Genomic DNA, 7,991 nt, shown 5'->3' with positions numbered 1-7,991 from the left:
AGCCCTGGAGGCTATGGCAATGCAAGTGAATATCTAAATACTTCTTAAATGTTACAAGAGTTACTGATTCAACCACCTTTTCAGGCAGTGAGTTCCAGACTCCCACCACCCTCTGGGTGAAAACATTTCTCCTCAACTCCCCTCTTAGCCTTCTATCTCTTACCTTAAATCTATGGCCTCTGGTTATTGACCCCTCTACTAATGGAAAAAGTGCCTCCCTATCCACCCTATCTATGCCCCTCATAATTTTATACACCTTTATCAGGTTCCCTCTCAATCTTCACTGCTCCAAGGAAAATAACCCCAGCCTATCCAATCTTTCCTCATAGCTCAGACCCTCCAGCCCAGGCAGCATCCTGGTGAATCTCCTCTGCACCCCCTCCAGCACAATCACATCTTTCCTATAATGTGGTGACCAGAACTGCACACAGTACACCAGTTGTAGCCTAACCAACATTTTATACAGTTCCAGCATAACCTCCCTGCTCCTGTGTTCTACGCCTCGACTAATAAAGGTAAGTATCCCATATGCCTTCTTAACCACCTCATCTATCTGCCCTGCTACCTTCAGGGGTTTGTGGATGTGCACACCAATGTCCCTCTGATCTTCAGTAATTTCCAGAGTCCTACCATTCACAGTGTAATCTCTTGCCTTGTTAGCCCTCCCCATTACCTCACACTTTTCCGGGTTGAATTCCATTTGCCATGGCTCTGCCCACCTGACCAGTCCATTGATATCCTCCTGCAGTTTACGCTTATCCTCCTCACTATTTACCACCTTACCAATTTTCGTGTCATCCACAAACTTCTGGATCATACCCCCTACCCCCTATATTTAGGTCCAAATCATTTGCGTACACCATAAACAGCAAGGGCCCCAGCACCGAGCCCTGCAGAACCCTACCGGAAACAAACTTTCGGTCACAGAAATATTCCTCTACTATCACCCTCTGCTTCCTGCCTCTCAGCTAATTTTGGGTCCAACATGCCACTTTGCCTTGGATCCCATGGGCTCTTACTTGGCCAGTCTGCCATGAGGGATCTTATCAAAAGCTAAAGGTTGCTAAAGTCCATGTAGACCACACCAAATACATTACCCTTATCAGCACTCCTGGTTACTTCCTCAAAAAATTCGATCAAATTTGTCAAACTCGACCTTCCCTAACAAATCCATGCTGGTTATTCCTGATTAATCCATGTCCCCCCAACTTGCAGATATATTCTGCCCCTCAGAATTCTTTCTAATAACTTCCCCACTACCAAGGTTAGACTGACAGGCCTGTAATTTCCTGATCTGTCCCTTCCCCACTTTTTAATGGGACAACGTTAACAGTCCTCAGGTGAGACACCTCATCTGTGGCCAGAGAGGACTTGAAAATTACTACCAGGGCCCCTGATATCTCTTCCCTTGCCTCCCTCAACAGCCTGGGATACATCTCAACCGGGCTTAAGGATTTATCCACTTTTAAGGTCGCTAAACCCACCAGTACTTCCTCTCTCTCTACGTTAACTTCCTCTAATACTTCACAGTCCTCCACCCTGATGTCTGTACCTGCATCATCCTTTTCTATTGTGAAGACCGTCACAAAGTCATTGAGGACTGTACCCATGTCTTCTGGGTCCACACACAGAATACCTCCATGGTTCCTAATTGGCTCTACTCTTTCCCTAGTTATTCTCTTGTTCTTTATATATTGCAGAAACGCCTTTGGGTTTTCCTTTATTCTACTCACCAATGCTTTCTTATCACTCTCTTAGCTTTCCTAATTTCCTTTTTAAGCTCTCCCCTTGCACTTTCCATACTCCTCTAGGGACTCTGTCGTATTGAGCCCTCGGTATCTGCCATAAACTTCTTTTTTTTCTTAATACTACCCTTTATGTCCCTTGACATCCAGGGTTCTCTGGACTTGGTCCCCCCGCTTTGTCGTTACGGGAATATATTTGCCCTGTATTCTCGCTATTTCCTCCTTGAATGCATCCCACTGCTCTGACACAGTTTTATCCACAATTAGCTGCTCCCAGTGCACTTGGACCAAATCGTATCGCATGTTAGTAAAATTAGCCTTTCCCCAATTTAGAACTTTTATTCACAGCCCAACCTTATTCTTTTCCATAACTATCCTAAATCTAACTGAGTTATGGTCAATATCTCCAAAATGCTCCCCTACTGATATGCCTTCCACCTGCCCCGGCTCATTTTTGAATATTAGGTGCAGAACTGCCCGCTCCTTTATTGGGCTTGGTATGTGCTGGCTATAAAGGTTCTCCTGGATACAACTTAAGAATTTTGCTCCCTCTCTACCATGTACACTAAAACTATCCCAGTTAATAATCGGGTAGTTAAAATCCCCTACTATTACTGCCTTATTATTCTTACACTTCTCTGAAATTTGATTACATATTTGATCTTCTATCTCTCCCTGACTGTTTTGGGGCCTATAGTACACACCCAACAGAGTGTTTGCCTCTTTTGTGTTTTTTACTTCTGCCCAAATGGCTTCATCTGATGATCCTTCCAAGATATCATCCCTCCTCACTGCTCTAATTGATTCCTTGATCAATATTGCAACCCCCCTCATCTTCTATCCCCCCTCTCTATCTCGTCTGAGCATCTAGGATTTCCCACATAGCACAGGATGTGCAAATCACGGGACTGAGCTCCCCAGGCATATCTTAACTAAATAGAATATGGACCCTTGCTTTATTTTACCCTTACTCCTAACTGAGTATGGACTTGATGCTCAATCCTCTAGATAGCCTAGATCCTCTACTGACTGCTGCTGACTGCTGCAGGGTCCTCCTCTTGCACTCTTGCTGTTTTAACCTCTCGGTCCCAAATTCTCGCTGTTGTAACCTCTCTGTCCCGGTCTTGCCATTTTAACCTCTCTCGCCTGTAGTCTTGCTCTTTTAAGTTCTCTCTCCCGAAATCTCGCTGTTTTTTTTATGTGTATCAAACCCCATAACTAAAGAACTCCTCCTAGAGGTTCCCCGTGCTGCTAACACATTTGTTTACACAGACTATTTGATCTTACAACACAGGATTATTCTTAAAGCTACAGTCCTACATTTTCCAAATATGGAATTACGATACCCTCAATGAAAGTTCCAGCCCTGGAATGTTACACCAAATATGGAGCCTTGCCTGAAATGCCTTGAAAGAAGTTTAAAAAAAGCAATGCAGAGGGGGAGGGGGGGGGGGGGTCTCCCAATCTCAAACCAGAACCTTAACTGAAGTGTTGGGAGAAATGGCAGAAACGGCTGTGATTGCAATAAGATTTCAGGGGTGAAAAATTCAAAACTAAATCCTACTTCAGCCATTGGTTTCCTTCATAAAATGTGGGAGCACTCAAACAAAATGAGTTTCTCCTAGGGTTCAAAATAATTATCCTTCCACATTACCTGTGATATCTACAATTAAATAAACATTCAATTATGATACAAAAGCTGGTGGTTTGGCAAATGGTAAAATTGTAAATGGCCCCAGAGAGAGAAAAAAAACTTGCCTTTCTTAGCATCTTTCATAACCAGCAGTCAGCCCCAAGTGCTTTACAGCTAATGAAGTATCTTCTGAAGTTACCATTGTATTGTAGGAACTGTGGTAACCAATTTGTGCACAGCAAGTTCCCACAAAAAGCAATGTGATAATGACCAGATAATCTGTATTTTTTTGTACTGACACATAAAAATTTGCTAGGACACTGGGGAAAACTCTCTTGCTTTTCTTCAAAATCGAGCCATGTGTGACCTTTTACATCCACCTGTGAGGAAGACAGGGGCCTGAATTTTCACAATGATGGACAGCCTCTCCATCATTGCAAAAACAGTAGAGGTGGCTGAAATGCAAGAGTCCCACCCCTGAATGCAGCACCTACCATTCTCATGGGGCAGGATTGGGGCTAGGTGAGGATTTGCACATGCGTGTTTCACAGAAGCAGCTGCCCATATTAAACAGCAGTTACCTCCAGTTGTCTGCTTTTCATTGGCCAGGAGTGGGAAACTGGTAGAGCAGGTCAAAACTTTGCAGAGTTCTTTGGAGAGGTGGGGTATATTTTTGGAACAGTAGGGTACCCCTCTGCATCTGATATGGGACAGCTTTAGGCAGGTCATGTGACCTTTGGGAGAGGGAAGGTTCCCTTTGGGATTGTTAAAAGTGGACATGAATGTGCATGTAAAAGTGCATAAGCTCATTAGTATCGTCAAAAAAGCTGTCAAAAGTTTCAAAAGCAACTGTCAAGACGAACTGTCAAAAGTGTCAAAAACAAATGTCAAAAGCCACTGTTATGCTGTCAAGGCATTTAAAACCCCTGCCCTTTAAAGCTTTGAAAAAATGATGTGTAGTGTTGGAAGAAATCATTGCATGCTATTTCACTGTTTGTTCACATAAAGCTGAGGGTTATTATTACTGGATTTGTGTTGTGTGGCTGATTTCACAACCTTCCAATATCACAGTGGGGTACCTTCCACTTCACAGTTTGATTGACAGCTCCAAGTGGTAAGAGGCTCTTTGAAATGGGACTATGAATTCTAATGCTTCTTTTTATATGAGATTAAGCACTTGAATGAAATATGTGTTCTTATGTGGATTATTTAGTTGAAGGAATGTTGTAATGAATAGGTTTTTATGAATTTCGAAAAAAGGTCTGCAATAGACACTTAAGGCAGAATTTTTCCCTTGTCAGGCAGGCGCGTGCCCGACCTGAATGAGAGTAAAATAGTGCACGATGACGCTGGATGAGCGTCCCGACATTATTGCGCACTCTTGTAATATTTCGCTTGGCAGGTGCACGCGAGAGGTGGCAGCGCACCCGCTGACAATTAAGAAGCCTATTACGGCTCTTAATCAATTAATTAAATTAGATTTTTCACCGCTCATCCAACCATTCGGTTGACAGGTGGGTGAACAGACCAAGCGGGCCTTTGCGTTTTTTGCAAAACCTCATTCACGGGTGGCATGAGATTTCAACCAATGATTTAAAAACTCATTCTTAACATGTCCCTGCTCATGTGACAGAGTTTTTAACATTTTAAAATTCTTTATTTATGTTTTTAAATTCTTCAGCTCCCTGAAACAGCGCTGTACCTTCAGGAAGCTTTCAGTACGTGCACTGCTCCTGAGGTCTGCCCATGGTGGATACTGGGTGAGATGACATGGCAGGTGTAAGGGCAAAGGATGGGGGGCATGGGTTGGCATTAGGTGGCACAGGGGCTATAAAGGGATATGGGGTGTGTGGAGGGCATTAGTTGGCATAGAGCATATGATGGGCTGGGGGATGGGTGGAGTGCATAGATTGGCATGGAGTATATGAGGTGCCAAGTGGGTAAGTAGAGAGCACAAGGTGCATGGGTTGCCATGTGTGGGGCATGAAGAATATGTGCAGGTGCAAGGGTAATGAGGGCTGGAGGGCTTTTCGTTTGACAAAGTGCTGGTGCACTGAGGCAGGCCTTCTGCCCAGCCTGCCTCCACACCCGGCAGATTCTGCACTTCTGCAGCCGCCCAACCCGACTTCCAGAGAACCCCGCCACCCCTTCCCAACTTCCGGGGCACTTTCTCCCAGGTCAGGCTTGCAGGGCCAGGAAATGTCCTGACCCTGAGCTCCTGACCCAGGGGCGGAAGTTCAGCCTGGCATCTCAGTCTAATGTCTCATCCGAAAGACGGCACATCCAGCAGTGGAGCACTTGCTGCGTACTGCACTCAAGTGGAAGCCGTTATTTTTGCTACCAAGCCCTGGCTGCAAGGCAAGAGTGCTAGCAACGGAGCCATGAGCAACACAGAGATCAGGTGACAGATGGAAGTTAATTCTGAAAAGCATGAAGTGAAAATATTTTGAGAGTGAAAACAAAGATTAGGAGCATTTGCGTAATGGAAACACACTAAAGTATTGATTCAGCATGATGATATAGGATTGAGCAGGCTGTAAAACAAGCATCCACTGCTGCTCAGTTCCTCCGCCAGACCCCCATCCCAGTGGGAACAATTAAAATCAACACTGAGGATTGTTTTGCTCAGACCACCCACCCAGAAAGACCCTTTAGTGCTTGTTATGTAGTATTTAAATTGTTTTATGAATAATTCCAACGTGTTTGATTCAACCCCTCTACCCAGAGATGCAACCCATGGACCAGGCTTTATGTGAAGAAGAACTGCTTGATTATCAGTGATTAGTTTGACTTTTACCAGTTTGAGCTAGTGTGAGGTAATCTTTATGTTTAAAAGTTATCTTGTAGGGACATTCCAAAACGTTCAAGGAATAAAAATTTTACATAATTCTGATATCCTTACTTGGCAGAGTCGTGGACGTTCTTAACGATTCATCTCCTCCAATGCTGTTAACAAAAGCATAAAACAAGTCTTGACAACCATTTTCTCAGGTAATTTTAAGAAGCATTCAAAATTATTTTTCTACCTTTAAGTCAAAACACATTTATTTTCACTTCAGTCACGTAAAATATAAATCCAAATCCATGTATATGATGGCTGGTCTGAAATGTCTTAAATCCCTTTACACGCAAACAGGAATGGGAGGAACGAGCCAATAAGCTCATGGTTGAAGGAGGAATGTTGGTCAGGTCACCCTGCTCATCTTTGAAGATTTGTTATGTGTCTAACTGAACAGACAAATGAGACCATGGTTTAATGCTTTATCAGAAGGGCAGCGCCTCTAGCAGTGCAGCACTCCCTCAATACTGCTGTGTGATGTTAGCCTGGGGATCATGGGCTCCAGTCCTGGGGTTGGGCTGAAAACCAAAGCTTTCTGACTAACGGACAAGAGTGCTCCAACAACAAGAACAACAACTTACATTTGTAAAGCATCTTCAACATAATGAAGCATCCCAAGGCGCATTATAAAACAAAATATGACATCGAGCCACATAAAGAAATATTAGAATGGATGGTCAGAAGCTTGGTCAAAGACGTAAGCTGGGATTTTTCACCCCCTTTGTGGTGGGACCCACCGCAGGAGATTCAGCAGCTGAGCCAAAAGTCCATTGACTTTCACCGGGACTGGACTGGACAATCTCAGTGGCGGGCTGGGGTGGAAAATCCCAGCCATAGCTTTTAAGGAGAGACTTAAAGGACCAAAGTGATGTAGAGAGGCGGAGATTTTGGGGGAGCGTATTCCAAAACTTGGGGCCAACCCACTGAACACAGCTGTCACTTGAATGCAGAGCAGACATGAACAGTGAGAACATATTAAGAATCCGATAACAAGCACAGAGTTAGAAAGGAACACATAATCAGGCAGGGTCATTGTCATTAATTTCATCTAAGATGTTTTACAGCATATTGGAGTAACAAGGAGGATTGATGAGAGTAGTGCAGTGGATGTTGTCTACATGGATTTTACTATGGCATTTGACAAGGTCCCTCATGGCAGACTGGTCAGGAAAGTGAGATCTCATGGGATACAGGAGAAGGTGGCAAGTTGGATCCAAAATTGGCTCGGTGACAGGGAACAAACGGTAATGGGCAATGGATGTTTTTGCGAATGGAAAATGGTTTCCAGCGGTGTTCCACAGGGCTCAATATCGGGGCCCTTACTGTTTGTTGTATATATTAATGATTGAGGCTTAAATGTGGGAGGTATGATTGGTAAATTTGAAGAAGACACAAAAATTGGCCTTGTAGTTGATAGTGAAGAAGATAGCTGTCAACTCCAGAATGGTATCAGTGGTTTGGGTGGAGAAATGGTAAATGGAATTCAATCTGGAAAAGTGTGAGGTAATGCATTTGGGGAGGGCAAACAGGGCAAGGGAATACTTAATAAACTTGAAGTTATTGAGAGGGGTTGAGGAAGTGAGAGACCTTGGAGTGCATGTCCACAGGTCCTTGAAGATGGCAGGACAGGTGGACAGGGTGGTCAAGAAAGTATATGGAATGCTTTATTGGGTGAGGTATTGAATACAAAAGCAGGGATAAAATGATGGAACTGTATAAAATGCCTGTTAAGCCACAGCTAGAATTTTGTCTACAGCTCTGGTCACCACATTAC

Source organism: Carcharodon carcharias, chromosome 5 (genome assembly GCF_017639515.1).
Source record: "Carcharodon carcharias isolate sCarCar2 chromosome 5, sCarCar2.pri, whole genome shotgun sequence".
NCBI lineage: Eukaryota > Metazoa > Chordata > Chondrichthyes > Lamniformes > Lamnidae > Carcharodon > Carcharodon carcharias.
This window is presented reverse-complemented; position numbering follows the sequence as displayed.